At 45.1% G+C, this 24,150-nt stretch overlaps 1 pseudogene; it reads right to left on the bottom strand.

Annotated features, from left to right (window-relative positions):
• LOC138854247 (glutamate receptor ionotropic, delta-2-like) overlaps window positions 1-24,150 on the bottom strand; it is a 46,221-nt pseudogene that overhangs the window by 2,328 nt on the left and 19,743 nt on the right.

The raw sequence follows: 24,150 nt of genomic DNA, 5'->3' as shown, positions 1-24,150 counted from the left end.
TGTGGGTCCCCGCATCACACACACACACACTGTAGGTCCCCGCAACACACACACTGTAGGTCCCCGCAACACACACTCTGGGTCCCCGCAACACACACGCACACACTGTAGGTCCCCGCAAGACACACACTGTAGGTCCCCGCAACACACACACACACTGTAGGTCCCCGCAACACACACACTGTAGGTCCCCGCAACACACACACTCTGGGTCCCTGCAACACACACACTGTGGGTCCCCACAACACACACACACACACTGTAGGTCCCCACAACACACACACTGTAGGTCCCCGCAACACACACACACACACACTGTAGGTCCCCGCAACACACACACACTGTAGGTCCCCGCAACACACACACTGTAGGTCCCCGCAACACACACACTGTAGGTCCCCGCAACACACACACACACACACACACACACACACTGTAGGTCCCCGCAACACACACACACACACTGTAGGTCCCCACAACACACACACACTGTAGGTCCCCGCAACACACACACACACACTGTAGGTCCCCGCAACACACACACACTGTAGGTCCCCACAACACACACACTGTAGGTCCCCGCAACACACACACACACTGTAGGCCCCCGCAACACACACACACTGTAGGTCCCCGCAACACACACACACTGTAGGTCCCCGCAACACACACACACACTGTAGGTCACCGCAACACACACACACTGTAGGTCCCCGCAACACACACAGTTGATACCTAGGATATTATAACAAGAAAACTACTTCCAAAATGCAACTCTGATGAAAACTCACACTCACACGAGCTTTTAAATCTCTGCACAAAATTCAATTTAAACCAGCAAATAATAGAGCCTACTAGACTGGAGAATACACTAGACCTCATCTTCACTAACAATGATGATCTGATAAGAAATGTCACCATATCAAAATCAATACACTCAGATCACAACATAACTGAGGTTCAGACATGTATGCGTGGAGCCCCAGACCGACATAATGAGATTAGTCACGAGGGTGCATTCACCAAATTCAACTTCAATAACAAAAACATGAAGTGGGACCAAGTAAACCAAGTCCTAACCGATATAAGCTGGGAAGATATACTAAGCAACACAGACCCAAACTTATGCCTAGAACAGATTAACTCGGTGGCGCTCGATGTATGCACAAGGCTTATTCCTCTAAGAAAAAGGAGGAGTAGATGTAAAATAGAAAGAGACAGGCGCTCCCTTTACAGGCGACGGAAAAGAATAACAGAGCGGCTAAAAGAGGTCAATATATCTGAAATGCGTAGGGAGACACTGGTCAGAGAAATAGCAAGCATCGAACTTAAGCTAAAGGAATCTTATAGGAGTCAGGAATCGCGGGAAGAACTAAAAGCCATAAATGAAATCGAAAGAAACCCAAAGTATTTCTTCTCCTATGCCAAATCAAAGTCGAGAACAACGTCCAGTATTGTTCCCCTACTTATACAAGATGGGTCCTACACAGATGACAGCAAGGAAATGAGTGAGCTACTCAAGTCCCAATATGACTCAGTTTTTAGCAAGCCGCTAACCAGACTGAGAGTCGAAGATCAAAATTAATTTTTTTATGAGAGAGCCACAAAATTTGGTTAACACAAGCCTATCCGATGTTATCCTGACGCCAAATGACTTCGAACAGGCGATAAATGACATGCCCAAGCACTCTGCCCCAGGGCCAGACTCATGGAACTCCGTGTTCATCAAAAACTGCAAGAAGCCCCTATCACGAGCCTTTACCATCCTATGGAGAGGGAGCATGGACACGGGGGTCGTCCCGTAGTTACTAAAAACAACAGACATAGCCCCACTCCACAAAGGGGGCAGTAAAGCAACAGCAAAGAAATACAGACCGATAGCACTAACATCCCATATCATAAAAATCTTTGAAAGGGTCCTAAGAAGCAAGATCACCACCCATCTAGAAACCCATCAGTTACACAACCCAGGGCAACATGGGTTTAGAACAGGTCGCTCCTGTCTGTCTCAACTATTGGATCACTACGACAAGGTCCTAAATGCACTAGAAGATACAAAAAAATGCAGATGTAATATATACAGACTTTGCAAAAGCCTTCGACAAGTGTGACCATGGCGTAATAGCGCACAAAATGCGTGCTAAAGGAATAACAGGAAAAGTCGGTCGATGGATCTATAATTTCCTCACTAACAGAACACAGAGAGTAGTCGTCAACAGAGTAAAGTCCGAGGCAGGCACGGTGAAAAGCTCTGTTCCACAAGGCACAGTACTCGCTCCCATCTTGTTCCTCATCCTCATATCCGACATAGACAAGGATGTCAGCCACAGCACCGTGTCTTCCTTTGCAGATGACACCCGAATCTGCATGACAGTGTCTTCCATTGCAGACACTGCAATGCTCCAGGCGGACATCAACCGAATCTTTCAGTGGGCTGCAGAAAACAATATGAAGTTCAACGATGAGAAATTTCAATTACTCAGATATGGTAAACACGAGGAAATTAAATCTTCATCAGAGTACAAAACAAATTCTGGCCACAAAATAGAGCGAAACACCAACGTCAAAGACCTGGGAGTGATCATGTCGGAGGATCTCACCTTCAAGGACCATAACATTGTATCAATCGCATCTGCTAGAAAAATGACAGTATGGATAATGAGAACCTTCAAAACTAGGGAGGCCAAGCCCGTGATGACACTCTTCAGGTCACTTGTTCTATCTAGGCTGGAATATTGCTGCACACTAACAGCAGCTTTCAAGGCAGGTGAAATTGCTGACCTAGAAAATGTACAGAGAACCTTCACGGCGCGCATAACGGAGATAAAACACCTCAATTACTGGGAGCGCTTGAGGTTCCTAAAACTGTATTCCCTGGAATGCAGGCGGGAAAGATACATGATTATATACACTTGGAAAATCCTAGAGGGACTAGTACCGAACTTGCACACGAAAATCACTCACTACGAAAGCAAAAGACTTAGCAGACGATGCAATATCCCCCCAATGAAAAGCAGGGGTGTCACTAGCACGTTAAGAGCCCATACAATAAGTGTCAGGAGCCCGAGACTGTTTAATTGCCTCCCAGCATACATAAGGGGGATTACCAACAGACCCCTGGCAGTCTTCAAGCTGGCACTGGACAAGCACCTAAAGTCGGTACCTGACTAGCCGGGCTGTGGCTCGTACGTTGGTTTGCGTGCAGCCAGCAGCAACAGCCTGGTTGATCAGGCTCTGATCCACCAGGAGGCCTGGTCACAGACCGGGCCGCGGGGGCGTTGACCCCCGGAACTCTCTCCAGGTAAACTCCAGGTTAGTAGTTTTATTCAGTGCTTGAAGTGCCAAACACGACTCCAGGAAAACAATGTAAATGAAATTATTTTGTAAGCATTGACAGATGTTCTGAGCGGTGTCACCCCCGGGGACCGAGGGGGAGGTGGTAGGTGTCCACGGGGGTACCCACGAGGTAATGATCTGGGGGCACGAGCCACACATGATGCAAAATAACCCCTGAGGGGAGAAGTTGAAATGTAACTCTATGCACTTTCATTTTGTAATCAACACATCATCAGGAGCTTGCAATGGTGCAGAAATAGAGTGGGAATCCAGGATGATCCTTTCATGTGATGGCGTCCAGTCGTTCTTCCTCCTTCATCTCAATGTTTACGTTCCTTCTTTTCTGAGATGAAAGAAAACGGGAAAGTAAATCAGTTTTTTTTAAGTTAACGCAAGCGGAGACTATGTCAAAATGTTGTTGAAAAAGACATTTAAGTACAGTTCAGGACATTTATTAGAGGAACGTATAGCCACGAGTGACTTCTTCAGTCCTGATACAGATTCAGCAGGTGTAGTGGAGAATAAGTATTTGTGGTTTTCAGTCCCTCAGTCTGATTATGTCAGAAGAGTTCAGCTCCATGGAGCTGAACTCTTCTCCAGGCTGAGGGACTGACCACCTCAGATACTTTTTCTCCAAGGTTGTTGGACTGATTACTTCACCTTTACTTCACTACTACACCTGCTACCTCTGTATTTGACTGATGAAGCCTACTGTGTAGGCGACAATTTTCAACAAAAAAGATACCGAACTGTTGTACAGGTGTCTTAATCATCAACTGCTCGGTATTTTATACCATTATCAACATAACCTTCACTTATATTGACTCTTTATCTTTATAATAACTTTTGTTACGAACTAAAACTGCACAGTCGTGGTCACCACAAATTATAGTTGACTCTCAGACTAAAAATACTCGTAAAAGTTTTATAATGATTTTGTGTGAATTAAGTCGTTACAAATAATGAAATGTTAGCTTGAAATTATATAGCCAGATGAACTTTCTGCAAGTTATATTAAAAAAATACTAAATGTAATGTGTAATTGAGGTTAAAATCAGAGGAAAAACAGGCCCCTCAAGGTTTTTTCATGCTAGTGAGGGGTTTTAATCCCCTTCCTTAGATCGATTCTTTGTGCCTCCCAAGCATTTAGTGCTTCCCCATAAATATAACAATAATTGTGGAAATTTATTTGGTCCAAATAGTTCCACAGCTCAGATCCAGCATGAGCGTCTGGTCGTCTGAGCCGAGCGACCCTTAAACCCTCCCAAACAAGCAAGGCATTCTCTGGTTGGCGGTTGGTAAGCTTATTTAATTTATAGATTTACTCTTCGGGGAAGGAGTAGGTAGGTTTACTGGTAATACACTAATATTAGGTTTACTAAGGCATCTGTAGATAATGATAGAGTAGACCTAAGACCTTAACATAGGTAGTAATAGGCCGATAATGTAGGCAAACATTAGGATAAGTTAGCTAGGGAGAACTGGCAGCCCTAGCTTGAATGGCGGGGCGCAGGTCACAAAGACAGAATAGCGTCCTTCTTACGATAGACTTCGACTGGACAAGATGTGCCGTGAACATCAGGCGGCGCCCCCACGTGTCTTCACATCTGAGACCTGGGGAAATCTGGTAGAGACACCTCGATGTACCGTAGATGATCTCCTCCATCAGCCCATACAGTAAGACGAGATATTCACCTTTTCCAGTAGGATCTGGCCAGTGACTTAGGAGATTGTGGATTGAGTTAACTGAGGGCTCGGCGTGCTACAGAGAGAGTATGCCCAGAATTAATGCTCCCGGTTGCACGTGGTTCCCAAGGGGAAGTCCAAGGGGGCTAAAGCTAGGCTTAGGAAGTTGAAGATCAGGATATATGCTGCAACACCAAGTAAGTTAGTCCTTTATACGTGCATGCAGGCGAGGTTTCTTGCAATACCAATCATTTGTGAAAAAATCTGTCCTATAAGCCACTTGTGAGGCTGAGGTACCCATCTCAGAGCTCGGTGTCAACAGAGTTTGCCAGGGTAGGCGACTCACTTGGAGGCAGCCCAGACAAATTTTCACAAAAGTGGTCCTTCGAAAACCGGATGTGGAATAGCTAGGTTAAGCTATCATAGCTAGGCCACAGTTAGGAACCAGTTTTACAGAGTTAGGTTAAGCTATCATAGCTAGGCCACAGTTAGGTTAAGCTATCATAGCTAGGCTACAGTTAAGAACCAGTTTAACAAAGTTAGGTTAAGCTATCATAGCTAGGCCACAGGTTAAGCTATCATAGCTAGGCCACAGTTAGGAACCAGTTTAAAAAAGTTAGGTTTAAGTTAGCACACCTAGGTCAAAGTTACTCAGAGGCTAGGCCAAGCTGACTATACACAGAAGTTGTTATTTGCAGTAATTTACAGGCAGGCCAGGTAGGCTAGAGAAGCTTGTGAATTTAATTATTTACAGTGATTACAAGTAATCCAGAGTAGGAGACTTGTGTGTTAATTACTTACAGTGGATTTGCAAGGTAGCCACAGTTAGGCTAGGCTTGTGCAATATTTACAAAAGGTTATAGTAGCTAGGACAGATTTAACCTAGTTATTATTTACAGGGAGTTATAAAGCCAGGTTTAAGTTATAGCACACTAGCTAGGTTAGGATTTACCTTATCCAACCATCCATGCTAAACAGAGTAAGCTGGGCACAGTTAGGCCAAGCTGTTTACATACATTATTTATTTACTGTTTCACAAGTTGAATTGTTGAATTTGCTTGTGTTAACCAAGTGATTTAATTTGTACACTGCACTTTTATTGTGATTTTCATCATCTTTGATTCATGTTAATGTGGGATTTGTGAATTATACCTGAGACTAGGTTAAGTCCTGTAATTATTTGCTGGCATTGTACAGTTGAGTGCTAGATTAAGCTTTCACATCGATACACATTTTGATTGGGATTTGAGAGCTAACAGTGTACATTTTTGATTCATAGTAGAGTCAATATAACAAAGGGAATTGTTAAGCTTGTTGAGAAGCCTTAAGACTCGTTCATTCTCACCTAACACCGTGACGTGCTGTGGGGTGGACTGGGTAAAGTACAATTAGTGTCACACTCCTCATTAAACTTCGACAATGGCAGATGGGGGTTCAGGAGAGTCTGGTTCAGTGCTAACAAAATTAAAACGATCAGTAGCAGCATACAAAGGGCATCTGAACAGAACGCGTAACAGGTGCAAGGCTACTTGCCAACGCAGTAATGTAGACTGCGATGATTTGCAGAACTGCTTGAAGAGTTTGGGGGAAAAGTGGGAAGCCTATGAACAAGCATTCTCAGCATATGAGCTACAGGCTATTGAGGATGAGGAATCCCAGGGAAGTCTTCAGCAGGCTATGGACGAATTCACTAAGGATGATGTAGATTGTCATCAGGAGATGAATATGTACAAAGATAAGTTAAGTACATTAAAGGCTAGTATTCCAAGGATGGTGTTGAACACCGCAGGTACCCCAAACAACCACACACCTGTCAATATGTTGCCCAAGTTGCCCCAGCTGAATTTACCAACGTTTGACGGAACCTTAACAGAGTACATTGGTTTCTGGGATCAGTTTAGAGCCCAGATAGATGACAGAAATGATTTGTCAGATGCCGTCAAGTTGCAGTATTTGCGGTCGCAGCTCAAGGGTAAAGCCTTAGATCTGGTCCGGCACTACCCGATTACTGACGCTAATTACCAACATGCCAAAGACCAATTAGAAGACATGTTTGGCAACACTGAGGAGATAAAGGTAGCTATACTTTATCGGTTGTTGGATCTAGAGGCTTGCCGACATGACCGTCAAAGTCTAGAGAAGTTCCGTATTGAGATTATGAGCTTGACCAATAGTTTCAGAGATCTGCATGGTGAGAATGATTCAAAATGGGTCCTTAGCCAGGTGATTCAGAGGAAACTGGCTAGCACGACAGTGCATGAGTTACACTTAAAATATCGGACGAATAGGTTCACGATAAGCCAAATTATTGAAGGGTTAGGGGATCTCATATCTCACCTGAGCATAGGTCAGGGGGAGAAATTACCTACCAAGGAGAAGTCGGTCGACTTCCCCAGACATTCGAGAGATAGACCTAAACCACCTCCCACTAAAGTAGGCACGTATTATGCCCAGGGCGAGTCCTCCACCCACAGGGCCAAGGGAGAAGCCACTAAAGCGGCCAGTATGAGACGGTGCGTGTTTTGTGATGAAGAACACGCTAGTTCAGGGTGTTCAAGCTTCACCACCTATAACCAAAGGGTTCAACGGCTAAGAGAGTTGAGACTTTGTTTCAAGTGTTGTGGAGAACATTTTGCCAGGGACTGTAACACCATGCTCAGGGAGTGTCGGGGCTGCCGGAAGGGAAAGCACCACAGTGCACTGTGTCCTAATGATGCCGGATTAGCACAAGTTAAGGAGAGCAAACCGCAAGAAAGGGCGGAGAGCAAGAACAAGTCAGAAGTAACGATGAGTGTGGTGAGTACGGCACCGAGAATTTGTTCTGGTGAGCAGTTTCAAGGTTCGGTGGCCTTGCCCACCATAATGGCGGTGGTCGCGAACGGGAAGAAGTCTGAAACAACCCGTTTGTTCTTCGACAGTGGGGCACAGAGATCCTTCATAGCGGAGAGTCTAGCCACTAGGTTGAAGCTGGAGACAGTTGGTAAAGTTGACATGAAGGTGGAAGGGTTTGGTGGGGAAGTCCCACGCAGGTCTTATCCAGTAGTCAATGTGACGGTCAGGTTAGCCGGGCATCGACGGGAAATTTCAGCCTTGATGGTGAAGAGGCTGCCCAATATCATTACCACTAGGGGACTGGCTGAAGCAGTCAAACGTTTGAGGGAGTTGGGTGTGAAGCTAGCAGAACCAGACATTGCTACAGACAATGTTAGTAATGTAGGCATATTGGTAGGAGGGGATTACCTAGACGAGTTCGTGTCTACGAGAAGGGTTATCAAGGAAGGTGTGGGCCTGTACAGGACTCCAGCGGGGTACATCGTAGGAGGCAGAATACCAGCTCACTTCCCTGCGACCCCGGGAAAGGAGGGCTCTGGTATTACAGCGACTGAGGCTGTACTGGTGATGCGGATTGGTGTGCACGAAGGCCTGTCAGAGGCGCAAGTTGGCATATCCGACAGTGAGCCGGTCCATAAACTATGGGACCTGGATGTAGTAGGGATTAAAGGTGACCAGCCGCCCCCCGAACACGAAGAGACGTATCGAGATTACTTGAACCATGTGCAGTTCAGGGACGGGCAGTATTGGGTGCGACTCCCATGGAAACCGGGCCACCCAACGCTGCCCACTAATTTCAAGAGGGCACGTGGTCAGTTGAATTCATTGGTGAACAGCCTGACCAGGAAGGGTCTGGTGGGGAAATATGATGATATTATTAAGGAACAGCTGGCCCTTGGGTTCATCGAGAAAGTGCCCAATGCCAGCCCTGGGGAAAACACCCATTATCTTCCACACATGGCAGTCACCAAGGAGTCGGTAACCACTCCCATCAGAGTAGTCTTCAACTGCAGCTCGCAGGCGAGTCCCCGAGAGCCATCGTTGAACGACTGTCTGCTCACAGGGCCCTCCCTGACGCAGAAATTAGCAGATGTGTTGTTGAGATTCAGGACGGAACAGTACGCCTATGCGGCAGACATTAGCAAAGCCTTCCTACGTATTGGGTTGCAGCCACAGGATAGGGACTACACAAGGTTCTTGTGGCTGGCTAACAGGGAGATGCCCAAGCAAGGGTATGATACCTATAGATTCAGGGCAGTGTTGTTTGGTGCCACTAGTTCACCATTCCTATTACAGGCTACCATAGACTACCACCTTGTGAACTGTAACAGCCCGCTTAAAGAATTACTGAAGACCCTATTTTATGTAGACAACATGCAGGGTACCACCTCAGATGAAAGGCTGTTGATGGATATTTACCGAGAGTCTAATCAGGAGATGCTCTCAGCTAACATGCCATTGAGAGAATGGGTGACAAACAATCCAACGTTGCGGGGCATGGTGGAACATGACTATACTGGCTACTCAGTGCCTGAGGTAACATCGGTGTTGGGACTGGAGTGGGAAGTCAAGGAAGACAGACTTAGGCTAAAGAGGAAGCCTGACGGGGAAGGGAAGCTGACCAGGAGGTCTTTGCTGAGCAAAGTGCAGACTGCCTTCAATCCTTTGGGTTTGTTGACACCCATCACCATTCGAGGGAGGATGCTAGTACAACAGACCTGGGAGCTGAACCTAGGTTGGGACGACCCACTGCCAGAAACAGTCTGCCAGGAGTGGGATCTGGTTAACAAAGACCTAGCGGAATTGCACGAGTTCACATTCCCCAGGTCCATCGGGTGCACCGGGCGGGATTATGACTTGCACGTCTTCTGTGATGCCTCCTCCAGGGCCTATGGGGCAGTAGCGTATTTGGTGGCCGGGGACCAAGTCAATCTGGTCACCAGTCGTGCGCGGGTGACACCCCTGAAGGATTGCTCGATCCCAAAGCTAGAGCTCACGGCGATGTTGCTGGGAGCAAGACTGGGTAAGTACGTAGAGGAGGTGTTAAGTAATCTGAGGGTGACACACACCTATGTATGGACAGACTCGGAGGTGGCCTTACAGTGGGTCCAGAATGACAGGTCTAAGCTCCCCTATGTCAGGAATCGGGTAAAGGAGATACGGGAACTACAGTCAACGTCAACAATTCTGTATGTGCCTACAGATCAAAACCCAGCCGACCTGATAAGCCGAGGGGTGACACACAGAAAGTTGAGTAAAAGCGAGCTTTGGTTCAAAGGCCCAGACTGGTTACCGGCAAGGGATTGCTGGCCGGAACAGAAATTCGTGGAGACAATCAGCAGCATAGTACATTTCGCGGGGGAACACGACACTGAATTATTTGACCCCAGGCGCTACTCCTCGTGGAGAAAACTTATAGGAGTCACGGAAATGGTATTTCGATTCGTGAGGAAGCTGCATGACAAGGTAAGCCAGGGTCGACAGTTGTCTCTAGTGGGTCCCAGAGAATATTGGATAAGGCAGTACCAAAGGGGGAGGTTTCCAGGAGTGCTGGAAGTACTTGCGACCCGGCAGCAGGTTATGGCGTCAGGACGCGTGTCCAACGATGACGACTCAGGGAACAGCAAATTGGTTCACTCATTGGGATTGTTCCTAGATCATGCGGGGCTAATAAGATGCAGGGGAAGAATACAAAACTCTGAGCTCAGCTATGGGGCCAAACATCCCGTGCTGCTGGGAAAGGAGGGATGGGCGACAGAGCTATTGATACAAGATGCCCATCAGAGGACCTTACATGGGTGGTTTGGAGATACCCTCACCTGCCTACATCAGAATTACTGGGTACTGAAGGGTTGAGCTGCCGTCAAAAGGGTGCTAAAGAGTTGCACGGTCTGCCGGCGGTACGATGGGAGGACCCTACCCTACCCAGGTCCACCACCGCTGCCTCAGGAGCGGGTACATAGTGACAGGCCCTTTGAGACTGTAGGAATAGACTATACGGGGGCTATCACATTGAAGAACCCAGGAGACGTTAAGGAGGGCCCTCAGAAAGTATATGTCTGCCTGTTTACCTGTGCCACTACTCGAGCGGTGCATTTGGAGTTGGCAGAAGATATGACGACAGAGACTTTCGTGAAGTTGTTCAGGAGGTTTACTGCCAAATTCTCGTGCCCGCGATTGATTATCTCGGACAATGGCACAAGCTTTAGGGCGGCCGATAAAGTTTTCAGGAATCTTAGGGACAACGGAGAAGTACGAGAACACCTGAAGAGAATAGAGTGCGAGTGGAGGTTCATAGCTCCCAGGGCACCCTGGCAAGGGGGATTCTATGAACGCATGGTGGGCACAGTCAAAAGGTGCATTCGGAAGGTCTTGCACGGCAGGAGGGTGAGCTGTGATGAACTGAGGACAGTGTTAGTTGAGATAGAGGCAAGAGTTAATAACAGGCCTCTGACCTACGTACAAAATGGGATTGACGAGCAAGAAGCTCTCACCCCCAATCACATGCTGTTTGGAAGAAGGATTGAGCCCTTCCCCGCAATTTTGAGTCAGTCTTCCAAGGAGCTGGATTATTATGGGCCAGATGGTCCCCCCATCAATGAAGAACTGCACAGGAGTCACAACAGACTGGTGAACATCCTGGACAAATGGAACCAGGTGTGGCGCAGGGATTACTTGACAACCTTGCGGGAACATTTCTATGGTGCCGACCCCGAGGCGAATAAGATGATGCTAAGTGAAGGGGACCTGGTGCTGGTAGAATCCGAGGCGCCGAGGGCATACTGGCCTCTTGGCCTGGTAGTGTCAACCCACCCAGACAAGGCTGGGCGGTTGAGAATGGTGAAAGTGAGAATGAACGGTGTCGAGACTATAAGACCCATCAACAGGCTTTTGCCTCTCGAGGTCCACACGGTGGGACCGGGACATGAGAAATCAGACCAGAGGTTGAGCGAGCTGAGCGGCCGGACGACCCGTCGAACGGCGCTCGAGTCCAGGGCCCACTGGGGGGGCCTGCGGGAGGCAGACTTGATCTAGACTTAGCGCCTACCTTCGCCGGCGGGAGGATGTGGAAATTTATTTGGTCCAAATAGTTCCACAGCTCAGATCCAGCATGAGCGTCTGGTCGTCTGAGCCGAGCGACCCTTAAACCCTCCCAAACAAGCAAGGCATTCTCTGGTTGGCGGTTGGTAAGCTTATTTAATTTATAGATTTACTCTTCGGGGAAGGAGTAGGTAGGTTTACTGGTAATACACTAATATTAGGTTTACTAAGGCATCTGTAGATAATGATAGAGTAGACCTAAGACCTTAACATAGGTAGTAATAGGCCGATAATGTAGGCAAACATTAGGATAAGTTAGCTAGGGAGAACTGGCAGCCCTAGCTTGAATGGCGGGGCGCAGGTCACAAAGACAGAATAGCGTCCTTCTTACGATAGACTTCGACTGGACAAGACGTGCCGTGAACATCAGGCGGCGCCCCCACGTGTCTTCACATCTGAGACCTGGGGAAATCTGGTAGAGACACCTCGATGTACCGTAGATGATCTCCTCCATCAGCCCATACAGTAAGACGAGATATTCACCTTTTCCAGTAGGATCTGGCCAGTGACTTAGGAGATTGTGGATTGAGTTAACTGAGGGCTCGGCGTGCTACAGAGAGAGTATGCCCAGAATTAATGCTCCCGGTTGCACGTGGTTCCCAAGGGGAAGTCCAAGGGGGCTAAAGCTAGGCTTAGGAAGTTGAAGATCAGGATATATGCTGCAACACCAAGTAAGTTAGTCCTTTATACGTGCATGCAGGCGAGGTTTCTTGCAATACCAATCATTTGTGAAAAAATCTGTCCTATAAGCCACTTGTGAGGCTGAGGTACCCATCTCAGAGCTCGGTGTCAACAGAGTTTGCCAGGGTAGGCGACTCACTTGGAGGCAGCCCAGACAAATTTTCACAATAATATTCCATTAGACAGGAGCCATATCATACAATAAATTTTAGTAGTGAGTAAAACGACTGCGGTAATACCCTGGTCAGCGCGGTGGTCAGAGTGGTGGTCAGAGTGGTGGTCTGAGTGGTGGTCAGGGTGGTGGTCAGGGTGGTGGTCAGAGTGGTGGTCAGGGTGGTGGTCAGGGTGGTGGTCAGGGTGGTGGTGAGAGATGATCCAGAACCTTCCCCAGACTACAGTGTCAGCGAGGTGGATCAGGAGAGCCAGGCAGGCACCCACACCCAGGATAAAGAAGTGACCAACGAAGTTCTTCAGCTGGAGAGGCTTGGGAGCCCATGGACCAGACACCCTCCCTGCTGTACACTTGTTGGCTCTGGGCCAGTATTGCTGCCTCCACTTGTTGAACAGTCCGGACTGTGCCATTTTGAGAATCCTGATGAAATAGTTCATTAACATTATAACTTATTAAGCTTTCGAAATACCGGGGCCCAGTTCCTGGACCCATAATGTGCCTCTGTTATCTTTTGACTAGCGCCGCCAGCATGGGTCTGGGGTGCATAATAAAGCAATAAAACCAATGAAAAATTTAACGTGTTGAGATGGTAAACAAAGACGAAGAGGATATACTTAGGGTTATTAAGCAAGGATAACCCAGCCAGGTAGAGCACAAGTAACCCACTGACTTAGCAACTGGCAGGACGCGAGTCAAATACTGGCAGGAAAGGAATAGACAAGTGACCTAATTCCTGTTACTCGGCAGTAACTCTTTTTAAGCACAGATCATTATATAGTGCTGTCCTACATTATATATATATATATATATATATATATATATATATATATATATATATATATATATATATATATATATGTCGTGCCGAATAGGCAGAACTTGTCATCTTGGCTTAAATAGCAACGCTCATCTTGCCATATAGGACAATCAAAAATTTATGTATGCAATAATTTCGCCAAAATCATTCTGAACCTAACGAAAAAAATATATTTGATTGTGCTTGTTTAGTACTAAATTATTGTAAACGTATTTAAAATATATTTAGTTGGGTTAGGCTAAAATAAATTGCTGTTGTTATAATAAGGTTAGGTAAGTTTTCTAAGATTCTTTTGGTGCAAAATTAAAAATTTTTACATTAACATTAATGAAAAAAATATATCTTTAAACGTATAAGAGAAAATTTCAGAAAGGACTTAATTTTAAATGAGTTTTGGCTAATTGACCAGTTTTACATATTCGGCACGACATATATATATATATATATATATATATATATATATATATATATATATAATCATACACACACACACACACACGCACGGAGAGAGAATTGCAGTGTAGACAGACACTGTATACAGTCTCTTTTTACACCGTTTCTGTCTGCGAGTGAACTTCCTTGTATCATCGACAAAGAGTTCACTGCAGTCGGATCTTCCGCTATACATGCTTGCCATACACTCTTCACTGACCGGCTACTCACTCGGCATTGAAGAGGTAGAGGTATGTTGAGTTTTGCTGAAGTATCCAGCCGATGCCGCTGCTGAAGAAGTATTGATTGACTTGTGCCAGACGACACTGCTTGGTGGCCTGGTAATCCTCCTCCATAGCGAAGTCAAGCCAAGATTTTTCCTTGTGAGGGAAAAGTTTTTTGAGGCGGTAACTTTGCTTTTTTGGAATTTATTAGTGTACGTTGCAGGGATACGCAAATATATTGTTAGTCAGATCTTTTGTTTACTAAGGTGTTCATTCATCACAGTTTGTCTAGATGATAGAATAAGAGCAGGGAAAGGAATCAGATACGTGGAGAGAGGATACAGAAAGAGCAAGGACAGTAGATGAGGAGAATCAGTAAGGGACAGTGGGAAGCAGAGAGACACAAATAACCCGCACATAGGACAGAGGAGTTTACGACGACGTATCGGTCCCACTCGGACCATTTACAAAGTCACACAGACACAAAAGAGTAAGGAAGCCAGTGTGTATAAGTGAAGGAGACAGGGACGGGACAAAGAGAGGTAGAAACAGAAGTAGTGATAGTGGTAATAATGTGTGGGAGAGTCGAACCTGAGGAGTAAACCACGAGGATGACAATATAAAAGTTGCGAAGATGATAATGATGTACAATACCGACAAGTTGATAAGTAAGACTCATGTTCAAAAAAATAGGAACAAAGATACCTAACTGCTGCACATGTGTCTTATCAAGGTAAACGTTCCACATATCAAGGCTATGGAAGGGCAGGACGAGTGGATATAAGGACCAACAGATATGAGGTATAAGGACAAGCAGGTATAAGGTGCATACCTTAATAAAGGCAATGTGTTTTGTCAGCACGGCTTCGAGTCCCTGGCGGTCAGTCTGCACCAAAAGGTCAGGTCGTTTCTTCAACAAACGACCAATCTTGTAGTAAGTACTTGGAGGCTCGGCACTCTGTAAGTCAACGAACAGGTTTAGCCCTTAGCTTTAATAATAATAATAATAATAATAATAATAATAATAATAATAATAATAATAATAATAATAATAATAATAATAATAATAATAATAATAATAATAATAATGAAAGTTATTTAACTTCACTTTAAAAAAGAACACTACATTGTCGCGTTGGTTAAATTTATAAGGTGCTAAACCCGTGTGAGGTTATTCAGCTCAAAGAGCAGCTACGTGGTTTATGGTTCTAATCCGATGGATCCAATTGTAAGTGAAAGTGGTTAGAACCAGGTATATGGTATCAAGTTGTGGAAATGACACTTATACAGCCACTTAATACATTTATGGGAAAATTGTGTGGGTCCTGGGGACCTTGTTAACAGTGATGCTAGGAGTACAAGAAACAGTACGTAAATCAGTGGTTAACGCAATGGTCTGTGAGTTCCAGAACTCAGTCGCCATAGGTTCAACCCCCACCCGTTCCCTGGTTTGTTTACATTCGTGTCATCGCGATTTCCTGAGTCATGGACCTCAGCTCGTGCACATAACCTGAGCTGATCAGACAGCTAGTGCAAGGAAGCATCGTTTATCGTAGTTTCCAACATTATTACGTATAAAGAAGTAAATTGCAACATATCCAAAACATCCTGGGGAAGAGGATTAATAATCCAATCGTAAATGTTAATCCTTTGTGTTGATAATCCGGATAAAATCTTCATTTTTTAATCCCCAGGTTTGCTAATCGCGGCTCAGCCTCTGCTTAGGCAGACTTTACAAAAACCAACGCAAGGAAAATCATGTGAAGTTTTGGTAGTTTAATTGAGAAATCTACAACGAGGCAGTTGAAAACTTCGTTTTACCAAGCAGTCAAAAATTTAAAAAAAAATATATACTATGCGAGTAATTTTTTTTTTTTTAATTCTGAGAGAAACGCTTTCAGAATCGGGTGATTTGTAGCCAAGTGATTAATTTGTGCCAATCGAGACGTTTTAGGAAGCTTTCTTACAACTGCTGCCCCTGTTCACCTAGCTGTAAATAGGTACCAGGATACTGATTGTCCTGATTGTACACTAGAACCATTGATTTCCTATTGTTAGTTGATGGGTAAGACTCGTGTGCAACACTTGGTATCTTTATTGACGAAATTATTGGCCTGTGCTGCGGACTTCATCGGCTGAATGCAAGGAGACGGCAGGCAAAGCGGAAAGGTAGTCTGAGGTAATCAGTCAGGCTTTTAGCTTTGCCGGAACATAATCTATTAGCAAGTACAGTCAGTACACGCACCGAGAAGAGGGCGTCGTGTGGTGTACTGATCCTGTAAGTCCAGAGTACCTTGTCCTGGTTAGCCAGTTCTTCCAGAGAAATGATAAGGTTGGTCTTACGAGGTACTGTAAGGAAGGCGATCAGCGTGCTGGTGTAGGCGTAGATGACGACGACCGAGAAGATCCACCATACTCCATACAGCAGCCGCACCGGCTCTGTCTGCCCCATGCGGCCGTCTGTGTCATGTAAGGGGGTAATGGAACGAAATGATAATTGGGGTTTATGGGAGTAAGGGAGTCAGTAGGCAGGGGATAGGCAGGGAAGGTGAGTCGAGTGACGCACGGCGTAGGTAGGTAATGACAGCTCAGTGGTGACCACCACGACACTCTCATTAACTCTACACTATGTAAAGTAAAAGGACACAAGTGCAACTAATGTGACATTTTATTGTGGCAACGTTTCGCTCTCCAGGAGCTTTATCAAGCCATTACAAACAATACATGGACACAGAGGGTATATATAGGCTCAGAGTGAGGTGCAATACTAGTGAGGTACCATTTCGATGTTCACTAGTGGTGGTAGTAGTAGTAGTAGTAGTGACAAAAGTAATACAATATGGTAGAGCAATTAATTCGTACATGAGAAAAAGGATATAAAAGCCATTACTTGGGTAACATAAAAATAGGTTGGACAAATATAGACTGGAAAGAGGCAGCTTGTTTCAGTGTTCACTCCTTGTATGTGCTTGTGTAGTATAACAGGAGAGACTATGTGATGGCAGGGTTTACTGTTTTCAGGAGGATTCTTGCTAAGACTTCGGAGATGGTGAAACTGCCGTTGTTTTGTTTAATTGTATTCGAAACAGCTATCAGTGCTGATTCGAGGCACTTGCGTCTACGGAAATTAGTTTCTTTGCTCACTAATTGGGCGTCTCTGAATTTCATGAGATGATTGGTGGAATTTCGGTGTTGTACACAGGCGTTGTTCAAGTTATCGTTCCTACATGCGTAAATGTGTTCATTGAGGCGGGTGTCGAGGTTTCTTGCTGTTTCACCTACGTAAATCTTGTCACAGCCTCCACAGGGTATAGTGTAAACTCCTGCATTGACTGGTTCGTGATGCTTGGATTTTGTCCTGGTTAGATCCTTTACTGAAGTGCTAGAAGCGATGGCGACTCTGGTGTTAGCTTGTGAAAGTACTTTTGAGACGTTCAGTGCAACCTGGCTCTTGGGAAGAATTATAACTTTGTTGGGAGTGGTGTTGGTGCGTGGAGAATTAATGATCTGAAGAGTCCAATGACAAGCTACCTTTCCTCGACGTCCTCATTCACAATGTAGACAACAACCTAAGATTTCAAGTTTATCGGAAACCCACCAATAAAAATGATCTCACACACTTCTATTCCAGTCAAGATACCAAGACCAAAAGAGGCATCATCGTCGGGTTTTTCCTAAGAGCATACCGAATTTGTAGTCCTGAGTTTCTTGACGAGGAATGTACATACATTCACCAAACATTCACTGAGTTACATTTTCCTTCTTTTTTCATCAAAGACTGCAAGAAAAGAGCTCTTCAGATCATTAATTCTCCACGCACCAACACCACTCCCAACAAAGTTATAATTCTTCCCAACAGCCAGGGAGAAAGGAGGCAGTAAAACGGAAGCAGGTTTATGAACCATATAGAGGCATAGGCTGCGACCAGAGGAAAAAGAAGACAGGGCCATAAAGAAGAGAAAACACAAAATAAACATCATAAACAACGGAGGGGAAGGAAATAGTCTTCAGAAACAAGAAGAAGAATGAAAAGATGAAGCAGAAGAGATGATGCCAAGAGAGAAAGCACCTTCCAAGATATCTATACATTTAAATGAAAGACCAAATCCACTCGTCTGACTCAATGAAAGGTGTGTTGAAGACTCCGTCAGTCAGTCCAAAATTTACCTGCCAGGAGAAGGGCTCCAGGAAGGCGAGGAAGTTGTCGTGTTCCTTGGAAGAAGGCAGAAGAATGGTGGAAGGCTCCTCGTAGAACTCGTGAGTGAAGTCTATCACAGTCTCCCTGGCCTGGGTGATGGTGAAGCCATTGACGGCGAAGTCCACCATCTGAAACACAGCAGCAACGTGAGACCAGGCCCAAAATATTGACAAACTGAGGCCAAAGACCCTACGTTTCTTAGGGTCTCTGGCATGAGACACATGTGCAACACTTGAGTATCTTAATTGTGGAAACGTTTTGTTTAAAAGTTCATGTAAAGAATAAGACTAGAGAAAGCTTATTAGATAAATGGGCGCAAGCAAAATTAATGAGACGTTTATTACCTCAATATTACTCTCTTCAGGAGCTTTGTCAAGCCTGTATAAGCAGCACAGAGACACAGAAAGTACATAAAGGGAATGAAGATGCAGGAAACGGAACGTAATAAGAATAGCAACAGTAGTAATAATAGTAGTAGTAGTAATGGTGGTGGTGGCGGAGTAAAGCTATTACTAGAAGTAATGTTAGAATTAGAAGTCAACACCAGAGTCTCCTTAGACAAAGTATCCATCAGATATGTGACCAGGATCAAGATGAATCTTAAACTAGTAAACACGGGGCTTTGCATCATCCCGACAGGAGACTGAGGTGAGGTATATATTGGGGAAAAACAGCCACAAACCTAGAGACACGTCTGAATGAACGCATCTAGGTGTGAAAATGCGACGGCCTGAATAATTCAAGTATATAACACTGGAACGCCTTCGGTCACTTAATGGAACGAAATGACCGATAAGATGATTTCGTTAGGATTTTTAACCCCGGAGGGTTAGCCACCCATGATAACCCAAGAAAGTTAGTGAGTCATCGAGAACTGTCTGTTTTATTTCCATTGTAGTACTCAATCTTGTCCCCCAGGATGCGACTCCCACCAGTCGGCTAACATCCAGGTACCTATTTGCTGCTCGGTGAACAAGACAACAGGTGCAAGGAAACGCGTCGAAATGTTTCTACCCCGCCGGGAATCGAACCCGGGCGGTCCGCATGTAAAGCGAGAGCTTTGCCAGCCAGGCCACAGTGTCACCCTATACATTGTCCTCCCTGCGGGGACTCGAACCCCGGTCTCCCGCGTGACAGGCGGTGATACGCCCTCTTAGTTATTCTGAAACCAGACACCTGCAGACGTAAATGCCTAGAAGCTGCATTAATCTATACTTCAGATAAGATAAGATAAGATTTCGTTCGGATTTTTAACCCCGGAGGGTTAGCCACCCAGGATAACCCAAGAAAGTCAGTGCGTCATCGAGGACTGTCTAACTTATTTCCATTGGGGTCCTTAATCTTGTCCCCCAGGATGCGACCCACACAGTCGACTAACACCCAGGTACCTATTTGCTGCTAGGTGAACAGGACAACAGGTGTAAGGAAACGTGTCGAATGTTTCCACCCGCCGGGAATCGAACCCGGGCCCTCCGTGTGTGAAGCGGGAGCTTCAGTGTTACACAGTGTTACACAGTGTTACACAGGTCTAATGCTAAGTCTGTCTCCTGTCATTGTACAATACCTCGCCTGTCATTGTACCATACCTCACCTGTCATTGTACCATACCTACCTGTCATTGTATCATGCCTCACCTTGCATTGTACCATATCTCGCCTTGCGTTGTACCATACCTCACCTTGCGTTGTACCATGCCTCACCTTGCATTGTACCATGCCTCACCTTGCGTTGTACCATGCCTCACCTTGCGTTGTACCATGCCTCACCTTGCTTTGTACTATGCCTCAGCTTGCGTTGTACCATGCCTCACCTTGCGTTGTACTATGCCTCACCTTGCGTTGTACCATGCCTCACCTTGCGTTGTACCATGCCTCACCTTGCATTGTACTATGCCTCACCTTGCGTTGTGCCATGCCTCACCTTGCATTGTACCATGCCTCACCTTGCATTGTACCATGCCTCACCTTTCATTGTAATGCCTCACCTTGCATTGTACCAGTCCTCACCTTGCATTGTACCATGCCTCACCTTGCACCGTACCATGCCTCACCTTGCATTGTACCATGCCTCACCTTGCGTTGTACCATGCCTCACCTTTCATTGTAATGCCTCACCTTGCATTGTACCAGTCCTCACCTTGCATTGTACCATGCCTCACCTCGCGCCGTACCATGCCTCACCTTGCGCCGTACCATGCCTCACCTTGCGCCGTATCATGCCCACCAAGCCATCGTATGTTCCGTTTGGCATTGCTACTCCCCATTTTCCGTCGTAAGACACTACCATCTTGTACCTGAAGGAGGAATGAGGAGTCCTGTAGAGGGAAGGAGAGTACCTGAAGGAATCAGTTAGGTACCTGAAGTACATGTAGGAGGCAGAAAGTTACCATTATGAGTACTTCTGTTGTAATACCTTAAGTATTGGAATATACTGGCTTTAATAATAATAATAATAATAATAATAATAATAATAATAATAATAATAATAATAATAATAATAATAATAATAATATCACAAAGGCTTATCATTTTTTTATATTTTCAGTTTTATTATCATCAGTTATTAAACTTTATTTTCTAATCCTTATTTTTAATCATTATTTTTATTCTTATCCTGAAGTTCTTAAATTCTTTTTTATTGTTTTGAAATCGAAATGTTTTAATTCTTACTTTCTAAAAATTCTTATATTTTTAAAGCCCACTGTGTGGGCGAAACGTTGTCACTGATAAAGGTAACCACTGCATCAGTGGGCGTCTTTATTAACGTTTCTCGGCTACGTTATCAATAAGATTAACGTAACCTTACCTAACCTAACCTAACCTAACTTAACCTAACCTAACTTACCCAAAACAAACCTAACTTAACCTAACCTCACTTAACCTAACCTACCTTACCCAAAACAAACTTAACAATCCAAACCTAACCTAACCAATATGGCGCTGGTATTCTTGCATTAAAGAGAACGTGTAAGAACGATGAGAGGCAGTACCTTTCAGGTTCTGACGCCTGGTGAACCTCTGGACAGAACTTACGTGAAGTTGTAAAGTAAAAGGACACAAGTGCAACTAATGTGACATTTATTGTGGCAACGTTTCGCTCTCCAGGAGTTTTATCAAGCTTGATAAAGCTCCTGGAGAGCGAAACGTTGCCACAATAAATGTCACATTAGTTGCACTTGTGTCCTTTTACTTTACATATTGTCGGTAATTCTACCAACTTTATTACGTGAAGTTGAACCTCTTAGCCATCTCCTGGAGCATCTCCATGCAGAATCCCTTGGCCTCCGTGATCTCCTGGCCAGCCGTCGTCAGTGTAATGAATGGTGGACGCTGTGACAGAAGGAAGAACTACGTGTCAACAGTCTGGTAAATACAGTGAAGATAGTCTGATAAGAACAGTGAAGATAGTCTGGTAAGAACAGTGAAGATAGTCTGGTGAGAACAGTGAAGATAGTCTGGTGAGAACAGTGAAGATAGTCTGGTGAGAACAGTGAAGATAATCTGGTGAGAACAGTGAAGATAGTCTGGTGAGAACAGTGAAGATAGTCTGGTGAGAACAGTGAAGATAATCTGGTGAGAACAGTGAAGATAGTCTGGTGAGAACAGTAAAGATAGTCTGGTGAGAACAGTAAAGATAATCTGGTGAGAACAGTGAAGATAATCTGATGAGAACAGTGTAGATAATCTGGTGAGAACAGTGAAGATAATCTGGTGAGAACAGTGAAGATAATCTAGTGAGAACAGTGAAGATAATCTGGTGAGAACAGTGAAGATAATCTGGTGAGAACAACCTGGTAAAGATGTAAATTATGTTGATTATTGTTATTATTATTATTATTGTTGCTGTTATGAGAGGCTGATAGACTGAACATGGAGTGCCTGAGAGAGAGAATAAAGGAAAGACCGTCAAAGACTCACTTCTATTGTGGCCACCACCATATGTCTGCCGTTCAGGAAGGCTCGGCCATCTGCCAGCAGACGTGCGTATGACTGGACGTCCTGAAAGGAAGCCACACCTCCTTTCACCTCCTTCAAGGACCCAATACTTCCCTCCAGCATCTGCAAGGATTCCATACTTTTCTCTAGATCCTGCAAGGAACCCACACTTTCTTGCACATCCGCGAGTGTCTTCGGGTACTTGTGTACCTGCTGGTGCACACACTTCCACCGGAAACTGCCAGAGAGAGACAGAGAGAGAGAAAGCGTTGACATAAGTGTGAGAGACATTGAAATATTTGATGCTAGCTCATATTTGATGCTAGCTCACGTTTAATCCTTCAAAGGACGTGGTTTGATCCTCATTAAAGGATCGTGATCAACTTCCATCATCCCCTCCCCAGTGCACCGCCCTTCTTCATGGATCAAATCTGATTGTCTGCCAATCAGGAGCTGCGATATGCTGCAGCAGGTATACACTGATTGTTACGTTTGTATGTATAATGTTCTCCAAGACCGGGGTCCTGGCACGGGTCTGCTCAAGCACTGTTTTGGACAGTTCATCTGGACACTGAGTGTCACAGTACCGTGGGTGAAATAACTCCCAAGAAATACAAGCAATGGTACAAGACGGGGCGAAACATCGTCTAGAGATTCTTCTCTCAGCTTCTGATTTGTTGTGTTTTAAGAAAGTTTTAATGTAAGATGGAAGTAGAAACTACTACTGCTACTGCTACTACTACTACTACTACTACTACTACTACTACTACTACTACTAATAATAATAATAATAATAATAATAATAATAATAATAATAATAATAATAATAATAATAATAATAATTTTCTGTAATAATTATAATAATAATAATTATTATGGTGCACTTGGGGAATCTATCAACACAAGTAGACGGTACAGTGTCCGGGGAAATAGGAAGCAATAGGATTTGATCCAAGGAAGAGGAGGGTAGCTTCGACTCCTAAGATCAAGAACTCTTCACCCACCATGAAGGGTAACTGATACTACTCCTTGAGGCTTGACGTACGGGATGTCACCTTGAGATCGAGGGGTTATTATTAGTGCCTTCTAGTTTGCTTTAAATAGTGTAAACTGGAAGGCGGTATCCTTGTGCGGGTTTTTCAAGAGGCTCGATCCTCCGTCCGCCGAAGAGTGAGACGGGCATGCTACTCTCGTAGTGAGGTTTTCCCCAGAAATAAGAAATGGTGCAAGTCGAAGTCTCTAGCTGACTTCGATGACTCACCTGGAGTTCTTCGGGAGGGAAGCAGCGGTGGAGGGCAGGTCTTGGACCACGAGGCTTCCAGGGTAGACGGTCGCTCTTGGATTGCTCACCACCCCTGTTGAAGGAGAGGTTAATCTGGGATTGCTCACACATTGAGTATCCGTGGTTCAATCTCCGGTGCGGGTGGAAACATTGGGGCGTGTTTCCTTAAGACACCTGCTGCCCCTATTCAGCTAGTAGCACGTAGGTACCTAGGTGATAGTCACGTTACACCTGCTGCCCCTGTTCACCTAGCAGCAAGTGGGTACCTGGGAGTTAGTCAACTGGCGTGTGTCGCATCCTGGAGACAAAATTAACTTAAGTTGCGGGAAATGCTCTGCGTAACCAGGGGCTTTCACAAACCAGCGGATACCTCGTCCTGCTGGAATGAGAATCGTGTCGGTGTAGCAGGACATCGAAAATGAGATGCTGAATCAAGAAATGAGGAATATCAATC

This window comes from Cherax quadricarinatus, chromosome 53 (genome assembly GCF_038502225.1).
Source record: "Cherax quadricarinatus isolate ZL_2023a chromosome 53, ASM3850222v1, whole genome shotgun sequence".
NCBI lineage: Eukaryota > Metazoa > Arthropoda > Malacostraca > Decapoda > Parastacidae > Cherax > Cherax quadricarinatus.
Note: the sequence above shows the minus strand (reverse complement) of the source record. Positions and strands in the feature narration are given on the sequence as shown.